We start from the raw sequence: 14,709 nt of genomic DNA on the forward strand, positions 1-14,709 counted from the left end.
GCTGAATTTTGTTACTTAATTGTTGAAACAGCGTCCATAGAAGGAAACGTGATTAGGAAGAAATATATTAGCTGATTTCAAGTTCTGAATCAAAAATGCCCCAGGGTTAAGATTAATAGTTATCTAACGCTATGTACGTTACTAACAAATTTGACAGGAGTAAAAAGGTGCTATCTCAGGAAAAAGCGTAGATGTCAAACAACAGACCTGCTCAAATTTTGAAGGTCAAGACCACAAGTAAACAGAAGAAAGTAGGTAGAGTGGAGGGCTGGGCTGAGGATGACAGGAAAAATACCTCCTACGTTTTACAATCCCATTCTTACGGTTTTCCATATCTGCCAGGCAGTGCTAGATGTTTCCGGTACTAATATGTGGTAAAGAAAGATAAAAAAATTGGTTTCCCTTCATATGTGATTCCAATATACTACAGAGGGACGTCAAGTCACAGATTCGAACAATGTTGGATCACGGAACTACTGAAACCGTACTTAGTTCGTATAACAGTCCTTTTATACTGTAAAGATGAAACACGGATCTTTCAACTTGTGCTTGAATCGAGACAGACGAACCCGATTATTCTGCCTGAGTCCACAGACTTTAGATGAACTACTTCAAAACTTCTGTGGTATAAATTTCCTCTGTTACTTACGAGCGAGTCTCTGTGAGACTCAGTCACATCCGAAAATACAGTGCATCTGTATGGTTCGGAGAGCTCGAGAAGTCGAATGTTAAGGCTCTCGGACACATCGTTTCATCAGGAGGTATCGATCCTGATCCTCAGAAGATAGAAGCCTTTAGGATAAATCTGTTCCACTACCAAACGTAATGTTCCCAGTTTTTTTGGCTTAATTAATTTCTACCGTAATTTTTTGAATCTGAAAATTCTTTTTACTCCGAGATTATGTAAACGTAATGGGAAAAATACTGTATGGCAGTGGCATGAGCAATGTCAACTGTAACGTAATAGATTAAAAGATGAGTTCCTTAGGACACCTATATTATACTCACCTGTTTCATGATTTTTGTTTGTCGGCTTATTCTTCAAAGATTTGCCTTGATGTTTACCTATTTCAAGAAGTGGAAAAGGATGCTCTTATTGTACAGAAAAACATAGCTTTTGCTAGTCTTGCCTTAACAGAAGATGAATGAAATTTCTTCATCACTGAATTAGAGGCTTTCACTTAGGCATCAGCCTTTTTTTAAATTTCATTAATTTTTCTATGGAAAGCCCACTAAGGTTTACACAGATCATCGTGCACTTCAATTTTTCATGTCATCTAAATTAAAAAAGGATGGTTTAAGACGCTAGGCTCTGTATCTACAAGAATGTCACTTCACTGTTTTCCACATTCTAAAATTTTCAGTTACCTGCATATTCAAAACGCTGCTATTAAAAGTTTCATTTTTCTCTCTCTCCACGACATAGCTAAATAACAAGCTAGAGATATGATCTGGAAAAACGTAAAAGAGGAATGGTGTGACAATGCAAACGCCGCTTTATACAGTATTATCTGTCGCATTATAACACTCTTTTCAATGTTCTTACGCAGCTAATTAAAATGATTCAAATGGCTCTGGACACTATAGGACTTAACATCTATGGTCATCAGTCACCTAGAACTTAGAACTACTAAAACTAACTAACCTAAGGACAGCACACAACACTCAGTCATCACGAGGCAGAGAAAATCCCTGACCCCGCCGGGAATCGAACGCGGGAACCCGGGCGTGGGAAACGAGAGCGCTACCGCACGACCACGAGCTGCCGATTGTTTCACAGCGTAGTTCTCCTTGGACTGTATGCATACCCGATGATATTGTGAATAAATTTATCTTGTATATTCGCCTTAGCTATGCTCATTTTAGTCCAAGGAAATGTGTTCAAAACTTTATGGAACTTGCTATTTCAGTAGTATCGACAGCAGAATACTTAACATTTTGAACAAATGGGAACTTCGTAAAAAGCTAAACGACCGACCATCTGACTCTGGGCTCCACTGTTTCTCATTATTTCTGCTAAATTAAAACTGTTGGCTGCTATGGATTTGCAAGTGCCAGTCGTTAGTTCAAACAACGGATTCTCATGTATCTTTGTTTGAGTTGAACTGGCCTCAAAATTTATTTCATTTAGTCCTTCAAAAGAAGCTGGGCATGTCGACAAAGATATACATGGCAATGGTTCCCATTTTCGTTCGCACATAGCATTAAAGGTGTCTTCATTTCTTTTCACCGACCGTCATCCAATTAAGCTGAATGTTTATGAAAGAACATAACAAAGGTTTTAGACTATACTGTCATCACATCTTTAGAAATGGTCCAAACATACCAAGGGATTCCAAAACATTATTAATTAGCTAGCCCATGATTATATTTCACTACTTTCTGTACTGGTGATGAAGAATAAACAGGCGCCGAATGATATTCAGGAACTTCTACCTTTTCCGACAGCACGTGGATTACGCTACAAGGCAGTGGCGGACTTAGCACTGGGTAATATTAGGAAAGCTGCTGAAAGGCGGAAGAAATTACAACCTGCTAAAATAAATGTAAAGAATCCAGAATGAGATTTTCACTCTGCAGCCGAGTGTGCGCTGATATGAAACTTCCTGGCAGATTAAAACTGTGTGCCCGACCGAGACTCGAACTCGGGACATTTGCCGTTCGCGGGCAGGTGCTCTACCATCTGAACTACCGAAGCACGACTCACGCCCGTTGCTCACAGCTTTACTTCTGCCAGTATCCGTCATCTACCTTCCAAACTTTACACAAGCTCTCCTGCGAAACTTGCAGAACTAGCACTCCTGAAAGAAAGGATATTGCGGAGACATGGCTTAGCCACAACCTGGGGGATGTCTCCAGAATGAGATTTTCACTCTGCAGCGGAGTGTGCGCTGATATGAAACTTCCTGGCAGATTAAAACTGTGTGCCCGACCGAGACTCGAACTCGGTACCTTTGCCTTTCGCGGGCAGGTGCTCTACCATAGCATGCAAGGAAGTCGTAACACAAGGGAATCAAAGACAATAGCTGCCAATGAGCATTCATTTGTATCAATGGGGCAAGCTGAAAATTTCTGTCAGACTGGGTTTGTAACATGCGTCTCCTGCTTATTAGGCAGATGCGCTGACCACTACGCCATCCTTACACAATGGTCACCACAACCGTAAGGACTACTCTAGTATGCCCCTCGCCATACCAAAATTATTGACTTACACCACGCTCCGCTGATATATGGCCTCTGCTCATTAACCTCATTACTCGCCACATCTCGCCGATTCAGAGTTCGACACTGGTCTGAATCTGCACTGAAGGCATCATTAGCCAACATCGCCTTGATTACCATTTTTGGTCCTGCAGCCACTATGACTCAAGACAGAAACTAATTAAAGACATTAACTGCCAGCAGACACCGTTTTATATCAATGGGGCAAGTTGAAAATGTCCAAAAGGACGGACACCACATACGTATAACTAAGGCGATAACGGCTAATGATCCCTTCAGTGCACATGTACACCAAGCTCTAACTCTTACTGGAAGTGGAGAGATTCTGCGAATAATGAGGCTGATGACCAGGGACCCTACATCAGTGGTGTGTGATATAAGTTGAGATTTGGGGTCTGATGGGAGGCGTGCTAGGGTAGTCTGACCGATTGTGGTGACAACTGTGTATGAATGGTGTAATTTCCAGCACATTTGCCTGGTAAGTAGGAGAATCAATCTCGAATCCTGGTCTGGCACAAATTTTCGACTTGCGCTATTGATACAAATCAAACCCACTGGCAACAAATGTCTTTAATTCCATTGTGTCTAGACTATTATTGTGAACTTACACCCTGTGTCCCTTATACATGCTGGTGAAGGTACAGCGCAGTGGCTTGCTTCACTGTTTAACGAAATCGTCGTATCAAGTAGACTGCAAGATCTGTTTAAGAGAACGAAGGAAATTGCCATCTTGAAACCGTCAAATTATGGGAACTATCTCGAAGATTACAAATCCATTTCGTTTCTGAGAGCCCTGTTGGAGAGAGTACTGTACAACAGGAAAGCACCAACTATCTGGAAACGCATTCCCTTACAACAGCTTAGCTTTAGAACAGACCACACCTGCCGTTATCAATACACAGAGAGTCAGTACATAGAGAATGGATTCAAAAATCGGTGGACAACAACGGCCGTATTTATTGTCTTTTCATCAGCATGTATACCGTATGGCGGGAAGGCATGCTTCTGAAGTTCTATGTAACAGAATTACACGATTACGGAATAACATGTTGTGCAAAAGAAAATGCATGTTAACCTAGATGGTCAAATAAGATGAACAGTTTAAATGACGGGCTACCACAAGAATCCGGATTAGTCCCAGTACTTTTAAATATATATGTTGCCGTCTTACCAAAAAAGAAACCAAGAGCATTTACCTATGCTAATGACATAGCACAGGTGGCCGAGTCTAGTGAAATTACAACTTCAGAAATGACTCTCACGGAGGAATTTCGAACTCTACGTGAGTTTTTTAATGTATGTCGAGTGAGAGTTAACGAATGCAATACTGAATCTTCCACCTTTCATATGAGTAACAGGCTTGTTGGTTATAAACCTCAGATTATCTTCAGATATCAGTTGCTGTAATGTAACCGATTCCCAAAACATCTTGGGGTGATCCTGGACCACTCCCTAACATACAGAGGCACCTAATTGAAACAGCCTGAAAATTAGATTCAGGAACAACATAATACTCAAACTTCCTGGAACTAGTTGGGGAGCTAAGGCATCACTTTTGAAAACAACTGCCCTCCCGCTTGTTTATTCTGTTGGTGAATATTGCTGCCCAGTGTGGTTGAATAGTGTCCTTACAGACATGGTTGTACACAGCTGAATGTGAGAACGAGAAGTAGCACAATAACATCCACACCCAAAGGATAGCTACGTTTCAATGTAATATCGAACCACCGAAGATACTACGTCAAGCTGAGTTGAAAAGGGGATGGGAGAAATATTCCAGAAATATCTACCTGCTACTAAACCAGGACTGTGATGTTACTGAAAGACAACGACGTAAGTCAAGGAAACCCTACTAGAGATTTGGCCAAAGTCTCATTTAAGGATTCAAGTCAGGAACGGCATGCTGGGATTAGTGATTTGCCGGTAGTCCTGATTCTGAAGGTCTTATTTTTTATCCTACATTAGCCCCTCCTGCGATCCACTTACCTAGGACGTTGTGGACCACCCTAAGTCGCATAAGCATCAAGTGCGGAAGATGCCAGGACTTGAAGCACAAGTGGTGAATCGCTTATAGTGCGTAGCGTAACAGCGGACACCAGCTACAAACTATACACTGCAAAGTTACAGACTGTCCTCTACAGAAATGTGCTGGTACTCTGTCCAGCATACATGAGTTCTTTGAGGATGCAGTCTCCTATATGGAAAAATAAGACACCCACTCCATAACCAACTGTCTGCAAATATTTAAGGAATTTTGCTATGTATTACAATCTTTAACTTAGAATATTTATTCTCTTTATAAAATTACCTTTTATATGTAATTCATCCAAGTGTTTTCGAAATTTATTCTACTCACATGGATAATATTACCTAATCGACTTAATGTAAGACTTTTCGAATCGGGAATTTATGTAATTAATTATATTTGTACAATATGCATAATCTATTACCACTAAAACCATTGTTGTTCAGTCTGAGTAATGTATCCTTGATCTCACACAAAATAAATGATATAATGGAATATGCATTGTTGTAATTTTTGCTGTCGTATTTCCTGTCACATGTATAGCATTGAAGTGTAAAGAATGGATGGTATTTTGTAGATAGTACTTTGCTATACATTTACACGTTCTTTCTTATGTTCAAGGGATTTATGCCAACGAAGAAAGATGCAGTGAAAGATGTATTTAAGGGATGTTACACTGAAGGAATTAATCGTTACTGAGCTGATGACAGTAACTAATAAAAATTTTTACTATGTACATGAGCGATGAAGACAGAAGGGAAGACTGTACAGAATACTTTTACCTTTTTCCATGTAGTATAAGTGTCTTATTTTCCTCCCATACCCTTACAGCTTAACTTTTAATGTTATAAAATGGAACTTTGTGGACTAATTCACTTGTGATAATATTCTCGTCAATTATGACAGCTTTTCGTTTTAGGAACCAACAATATTTGATGAAAAGGAAATTGAGGGACACAATGAATCTAGGCAAGCAAAACTATCTGCCAAAGTAGAGTTCTAGAGCTGCACAAAAATCATATGAGATGAAATAGGCTTTTCATTACGCTTACTGTGGCTAAAGTAATTAATTTACTGTGTGTGGTGCTAAAATGTTACTAAAATTTTCTAGTTGGATTCACTAAGTCTCTGATTTTGAAGACGCAGATGACGTTTACAGAGATTGAAAAATGATGTGTTGTTGTACTGTGGGATGTTGACAGAGAAAAAAATGTGAAAATGTTGTAGTAAAGTTGTTTTACCGATGGTAATACAGCACTGGTATATGCAGAAAGATAAATACAATGCTGATTTAAAATATAAAATATGATATGATTATGAAAAGGGTAAGCTTCGAAAAAAGATGGTAATGAAATAAACAGTGTAGTTATCGAAATATGAGTGTCAAAGTAATTATATATGAAGCAGTAGATAAAACATAGTACGATAACGATAAGTTTTTAGTGAGAAAACTGTGATAAGGATTGAGGAAGAGAATGAGAATTCATAAAGGTACTGTGCATTGAGAGGAAATGTGGGTTACTTCACTTGCATCCTGTTTTCACTACTAACTTTAGCCAAATCATGCTTCCACGCTCTTTTCTGTTTTCGTTGAAAGAAAAACGCTGAAGATGAAGCAACAAAACCGATAATTAATAATATTATTGAATGAGTGGGTTTAGTATTCTTTGGAGTACCATTTCAATACTTACGTATTTCCCATCTTCTTTGTTAGTATAGGATGGTATTTCAGCGTTTTGTCTTATAACTGCCTGATGACTAATACTTTGTAACAGGATTTTCATTGCAGCTAATTCTCTGAGTCTACTCAATAACCATTTCTATCGTTAGTCGAATCTCTGTTGTTCCCTACGACAACATGTCTTTCTGGTTGATTTGTATCCTATCCTTATATGTGGTGTAGTGGGTTACTTGTGGTTTGTATTCTGTGTGTACTAGGAGGAGAGGAGGAGATTAGTGTTCAACGTCCCGTCGACAACGAGGTCATTAGAGACGGTGTGTGTACTAGGTAAAATGATGAAATATCGTAGGCGCATTATCACAAGTATTATTTCTTCTTATATTATTTCTTGCCTTAAGTACTAATGTGTAATATTTTGACACTTAATGCTATGCATATTTTCTTTTGCCACTTATTTTGTAACATCTGAAATGGTTTACATTTATAATTGCTAGCAATATCAATTTTGCTCTTTTCTGCTGTCGTGATTACACTGCACGTGGAGTTTTACTGTAGTAGCAGATGGTTGATTAATGTATTAAACTTTTGTATTTGTACTAAGTTTTTATGTGATAATTGGTTATACCTGTTTAGACACTACATATATCATCATACAGAACAATCACTTCTGGTGTTACAACCTTTTCATTTCACTTATTTAATTACAGATTTTGATGCATGTTCTGTTATGTTTCATGTTATTTTTGATGGATTCGGTACACAAGCACACAAACAGCTGTTCTGAAAGAGATGGACATCACTATGCTCATACGATACTATTTCCATTACTGCAAATGGACAAATGGATGGTGCAGTGTTCCATTTAATACCCAAACACAATGACCTATGCTGTCATCAGAAAGGTACTGGACATTCATTACATTATTTAACTGTGAGAGAAGCACTATGACGTTACACATTGTAGCACTGACTTTCTCAGGGTATATTTTATGTTGCTTACTTTTACACATCTTTAATTTGAATATGCAAAAGATAATATAAACATACAAAAGTACAAAATCATTCATATATCTGAAACAAGAAGAAAAGTTACACTGTGCTTCTAAATGCTATGGTTCAGTTTAATCTCATGCATGATTACAATCTTTACATTTGGAATCTTGTTCGTTTGATGGAAACATAACTATATATATATATATATATATATATATATATATATATATATATATATATATATAGTGTTCCCCCTCTCAGGTATTAACATGATATGATATCTGTATAAAACTAAGAAAATCTACACTGTTTCCTTTTTCAGTGAAACACAGTGATTACCTAATTTTACGAGGGCTGCTTTCGTCCTTTAACATCATAAATTATGTTACTATGAGTAAAAGTTTACTTCTGTAAATACTTCCCTAAATACTGACAACTAGCGTATACGTTTGAGGTACAATAACTAGATACTCTATTCCCAACTGGGGTCTAGAACTAGACTACATAAACTTATTATTGATCCAAGTATGGACTACAGTATCAGCTATAATGGGAAAAAATATCCAGCAAGAAACAGTATGAGGTAAATGTGACAGCAAATATTTAAACTGGATCGATGAGTTTCGTAAGGGAAAAGGAAGTTACTCAAGAAAGTATTGTGTATGTCTATGTATGTGTGTGTGTGTGTGTGTGTGTGTGTGTGTGTGTGTGTGTATTTGTGTTGGCATATATATCAGGTGGTTGTGAGGTTTTGTTGATGAGAGACTATGTATGTATGAGGGACTGAGAGCGCGTGACTGAATGCGACTGGCGTGGTAAGGGAAGGGGGAGATTGGAGAACATCTACCCTAGCGTTACTGGTGGAGAAGTACACATGGGAATTAAGGGTTAATGCTGCGTGGTGAATTCCGGTAAGTAGCTCTGTAGATGGAACGTGGAGGCCGTGCCGGTCGCCTTACATTGAAGATACGCCTCCTAAGGTTTCCGAAAAATTTCCGAATGGGTTTGATACAGGTTATTAATACAGTAACAAGCAAGATCGTAAGTAATGTTTTACCTACATTTACAGTTATTCTGTTTACCAAAACAGAAGCTTTATCGTCTTCACTAGGAGGCTCTGCAGTACTGTTGACCGACGGATTTTTACCCTCTGGTCTTGTTGTCGTATCATCCATGATCGGTCCACCTCGATTAGGAGACAGGGACGCAAAGCTGTTGAGTTGTAATTCCTGTAGGTGAGACTGGATTGTAGGGTTCGTACCTTCGCCATAATCTTCAGATGCCCCGTGGTTCGCAGCTTCTATCCTGTGATAATACAAAGATAAATAACCATTACTAGCGTATGTGCACTTGTCTTGGTAAGAATTTTGTCTTAATTCATTTACTTGTATCTATATCTACGTACATGCTCCGCAAACCACCGTACGGTACACGGCGGAGGATAACTTTTATCACAACAATTTCATCTACATCTACATGATTACTCTGCAATTCACATTTAAGTACTTGGCAGAGGGTTCAGCGAACCACAATCATACAATCTCCCTCCGATTCCACTCCCGAATAGCGCGCGGGAAAAACGAACACCTAAACCTTTCTGTTCGAGCTCTGATTCCTCTTATTTTATTTTGATCATCATTCCTACCTATGTAGGTTGGGCTCAACAAAATATTTGCGCATTTGGAGGAGATAGTTGGTGGCTGAAATTTCGTAAATAGATCTCGCCGCGACGAAAAACGTCTTTGCTTTATTAACTTCCATCCCTACTCGCGTATCATATCTGCCTCACTCTCTCCCCTATTACGTGACAATACAAAACGAGCTGCCCTTTGTTGCACCCTTTCGATGTCCTCCGTCAATCCCACCTGTTAAGGATCCCACACCGCACAGCAATTTTCTAATAGAGGATGAACGAGTGTAGTGTAAGCTGTCTCTTTAGTGGACTTGTTGCATCTTCTAAGAGTCCTGCCAATGAAACGCAACCTATGGCTCGCCTTCCCCACAATATTATCTATGTCTTCTTTCCTACTGAAGTTGTTCGTAATTTTAACACCCAGGTACTTAGCTGAATCGACTGCCTTCAGAATTGTACTATTTATCGAGTAATCAAATTCCAACGAAGTTCCTTTGAAACTCATGTTGATCACTTCACACTTTTCGTTGTTTAGCGTCAACTGCCACCTGCCACACCATTCAGCAATCTTTTCTAAATCGCTTTGCAACTGATGCTGGTCTTCGGGGTTCCCTTGCCGGTCTAGGAATGGTAGAACTATGGGTTCGATGACAGTTTGGATGTACCGTGCACCATTCAGTGTCCCCTCGACGATCACCAGCGGTGTACGGCCAGTGTAGGAGATCGCTCCCCACACCATGATGCTGGTGTTTGCCCTGTGTGCCTCAGTCGTATGCAGTCCTGATTGTGGCGCTCACCTGCACGGAGCCAAACATGCATACGACCATCATTGGCACCAAGGCAGAAGCGACTCTCATCGCTGAAGACGACACGTCTCCATTCGTCCCTCCATTCACGCCTGTCGCGACACCACTGGAGGCGGGCAGCACGATGTTGGGGCGTGAGCGGAAGACGGACTAACGGTGTGCGGGACCGTAGCCCAGCTTCATGGAGACGGTTGCGAATGGTCCTCGCCGATACCCCAGGAGCAACAGTGTGCCTAATTTGCTGGGAAGTGGCGGTGCCGTCCCCTACGGCACTGCGTACGATCGTACGGTCTTGGCGTGCATCCGTGCGTTACTGCGGTCCAGTCCCAGGTCGACGGGCACGTGCTCCTTCCGCCGACCACTGGCGACAACATCGATGTACAGTGGAGACCTCACGCCCCACGTGTTGACCAATTCGGCGGTACGTCCCCCCGGCCTCCCGCATGCCCACTATACGCCCTCGCTCAAAGTCCGTCAACTGCACATACGGTTCACGTCCACGCTGTCGCGGCATGCTACCAGTGTTAAAGACTGCGATGGAGCTGCGTATGCCACGGCAAACTGGCTGACACTGACGGCGGCGGTGCACAAATGCTGCGCAGCTAGCGCCATTCGACGGCCAACACCGCGGTTCCTGGTGTGTCCGCTGTGCCGTGCGTGTGATCATTGCTTGTAGAGCCCTCTCGCAGTGTCCGGAGCAAGTATGGTGGGTCTGACACACCGGTGTCAATGTGTTCTTTTTTCCATTTCCAGGAGGGTATATCCTTTTGTCTCATTATACGTTATTTAAATATCTACATCATCTGCCGAGCTAGTTGACATCCAAACTTGTACTGCTTTGGTGGGTGTTGGCGTTGTTTCTGTGTTGTCTAGGGTAGGGCGTTCACTTTGCTGCTTATGGCAGATTACACATAGTCATATTTTGATAATGAGCATTAGATCCACTCCTGGATTACCTATATTAGATTCTGTATCTCTAACCTTGTATTCACCATGACCAGAACTCATGGTTGTCCTGCCACCGAACTTCACTAAATCCGATTATATCTAACTTCAGATTGTCTACTACCCTTTATAAATTTTCCTAACTGCCTACACGATTAAGGAATGTAACATTCCACGTTCCGATCCTTAGAATGAAAATTTCGTTTTTCCCTGTGACAACATCCTCCTAAGTCGTTCCCGTCCATAGATAGGGCCTATTTTGCCTCTGGAACATGTTACCGAAGAGAATGAGTCCATCATTCAACCATACAACAGAGTTGCATGTCCTCGGGAGAATAAAGGCTGTAGCTTCCCACTGCTCTCACCCGTTCGAAGTGTCTGCGCAGCAAGGCCATACTGGCTGTACTCACCAAGCGAGATCAGTCATCTACACTGCTAATCTTCAATTGGAGTCGTTGAATAAAAGTTTCAAATATAATGCCTATTGCCCATGGCACTTTATGGATATTTCGAACTGTTCAACCTTCGACGAGTACTCTGCTAGATTTGTTACCAGAAGATATGATCAGAACACAAGAATTACGATGATGCTTCGTGAAATCAAATTGGGATCCCTGGAGGAAAGACGATGCTCACTTCTGCGCAAATTTACAAAACCGACATTTGATGCCGACTGCAGAAAGATTCTATTGCCGCCAATTTACATTTCGCTTAGGGGCCATGAAGGTAAGATGCGAGAGATAAGGGCTCGTTTGGAGGCTTTTAGACAGTCGCTTTCCATTGCTGTGTGCACGAACAGAACAGGAGAGGAAATGACTAGTAGTTGATTCCTTGACTTGCGCCAAAGGGTGGTGAGGATTTCGGGTTCCGCTGAATAGGTCAGGAATTCACTACACTCAGCTGGCGGCTACACGGGTAGCGGAGGCTGTGTGGAGTGGACTGGGCGGTTTTTTAGGTTAGAAGGCCTCGGGAAAGTACGGGGTGGGCTGCAATCTCAAAGGGTGCATCGAAAATACAATACGTGCTTGGATCAAGGAACAGTCGGAACTGTAGTTGTAAATTGTTGTAGTTGTGCTAGTAAAGTCTCTGAGTTTCAAGCGCTAATAGAAACCACAGAAGCTGAAATCGCTATAGGTACAGAAAGCTGGCTAAAGCCTGAAATAAGTTCTGCCGAAATTTTTACAAAGTCGCAGACGGTGTTCAGGAAAGATAGATTAGGCAGAATTGGTGGTGGAGTGTCTGTATCTGTTAGTAGTGGTTTATCTTGTAGTGAAGTCGAAGTAGATACTCCGTGCGAATTGGTATGGATGGAGGTTATACTTAACAGGCGAACTAAGTTAATAATTTGCTCCTTCTACCAACCCCCAGACTCCGATGATATAGTTGCTGAACAGTTCAGAGAAAATTTGAGTCTCGTAACAAATAAATACCCCACTCATACGGTTATAGTTGGTGGGGACTTAAACCTTCCCTCGATATGTTGGCAAAAATACTTGTTCAAAACCGGTGTTAGACAGGAAACATCTTTCGAGATTGTCCTAAATGCTTTCTCCGAAAATTATTTCGAGCAGTTAGTCCTCGAACCCACGCGAATTTTAAATGGTTGCGAAAACACACTTTACCTCTTAGTAACTAACAATCCAGAGCAAATACAGAGCATCATGACTGATACAGGGATTAGTCGTCACAAGGTCGTTATAGCTAGGCTCAATACCGTTTCTTCCAAATCCACCAGAAACAAACGCAAAATAATTTTATTTAAGAAAGCGGATAAAGTGTCACTAGAGGCCTTCCTAAGAGACAGTCTCCATTCCTTCCGAACTGACTATGCAAACGTCGACGAGATGTGGCTCAAATTCAAAGATATAGTAGCTGCAGCAATTGAGAGATTCATACCTCATAAATTGGTAAGAGATGGAACTGATCCCCCATGGTACACAAAACAGTTGCGAACGCTGTTGCAGTGGCAACGGAAAAAGCATGCAAAGTTCAGAAGAACGCTACATCCCGAAGACTGGCAAAAATTTACAGACGTGCGAAATTTGGCACGGACTTCAATACGAGATGCTTTTAATAGGTTCCACAACGAAACATTGTCTCGAAATTTGGTAGAAAATCAGAAGAAATTCCGCTCGTATGTAAAGTACACAAGTGGCAAGACGCAGTCAATACATTCGCTGCGCAGTGCCGATGGTACTGTTACCGACGAATATGCCACTACAGCGGAGTTATTGAACGCAGTTTTCCGAAAGTCCTTCACCAGGGAAGACGAATGGAATATTCCAGAATATGAAACACGAACAGCTGTTAGCATGAGTTTCTTAGAAGTAGATACCTTAGGGGTTGCGAAGCAACTCAAATCGCTTGATACGGGCAAGTCTTCAGGTCCAGATTGTATACCGATTAGGTTCCTTTCAGATTACGCTGATACAATAGCTCCCTACTAAACAATCATATACAACCGCTCGCTCACCGATAAATCTGTAACTGCAGATAGGAAAACTGCGCAGGTCGCATCGGCGTTTAAGAAGGGTGGTAGGAGTAATCCATCGAAATATAGACCTATGTCATTGACGTCGGTGTGCAGTAGGGTTTTGGAGCATATACTGTATTCAAACATTATGAATCACCTCGAAGGGAACGATCTATTGATATGTAATCAGCATGGTTTCAGAAAACATCGTTCTTGTGCAACGCAGCTAGCTCTTTATTTGCACGAAGTAATGGGCGCTATCGACAGGGGATCTCAAGTTGATACCGTATTTCTAGATTTCTGGAAAGCTTTTGACACCGTTCCTCACAAGCGACTTGTAATCAAGCTACGGTCCTGTTGGGTATTGTCTCAGTTGTGCGACTCGTGATTCGTGATTTCCTGTCAGGAAGGTCGCAGTTCGTAGTAATAGACGGTAAATCATCGAGTAAAACTGAAGTGATATCAGGTGTTCCCCAGGGAAGCGTCCTGGGACCTCTGCTGTTCCTGATCTATATAAATGACCTAGGTGACAATCTGAGCCGTTCTCGTAGGTTGTTCGCAGAAGATGTTTTAATGTATCGTCTAGTAAGGTCAGAGTCCACTTTTACCCCCAAGTAAGTAAGTGTCGTGTGACTAGGGCCTCCAGTCGGGTGGACTTGCTGTTCCAACAGGACAATGCACGTCCGCATGCATCCCGTGCCACCCAACGTGCTCTAGAAGGTGTAAGTCAACTACCCTGGCCAGCAAGATATCCGGATCTGTCCCCCATTGAGCATGTTTGGGACTGGATGAAGCGTCGTCTCACGCGGTCTGCACGTCCAGCACGAACGCTGGTCCAACTGAGGCGCCAGGTGGAAATGGCATGGCAAGCCGTTCCACAGGACTACATCCAGCATCTCTACGATCGTCTCCATGAGAGAATAGCAGCCT

This window comes from Schistocerca gregaria, chromosome X, assembly GCF_023897955.1.
Source record: "Schistocerca gregaria isolate iqSchGreg1 chromosome X, iqSchGreg1.2, whole genome shotgun sequence".
Classification (NCBI taxonomy): domain Eukaryota; kingdom Metazoa; phylum Arthropoda; class Insecta; order Orthoptera; family Acrididae; genus Schistocerca; species Schistocerca gregaria.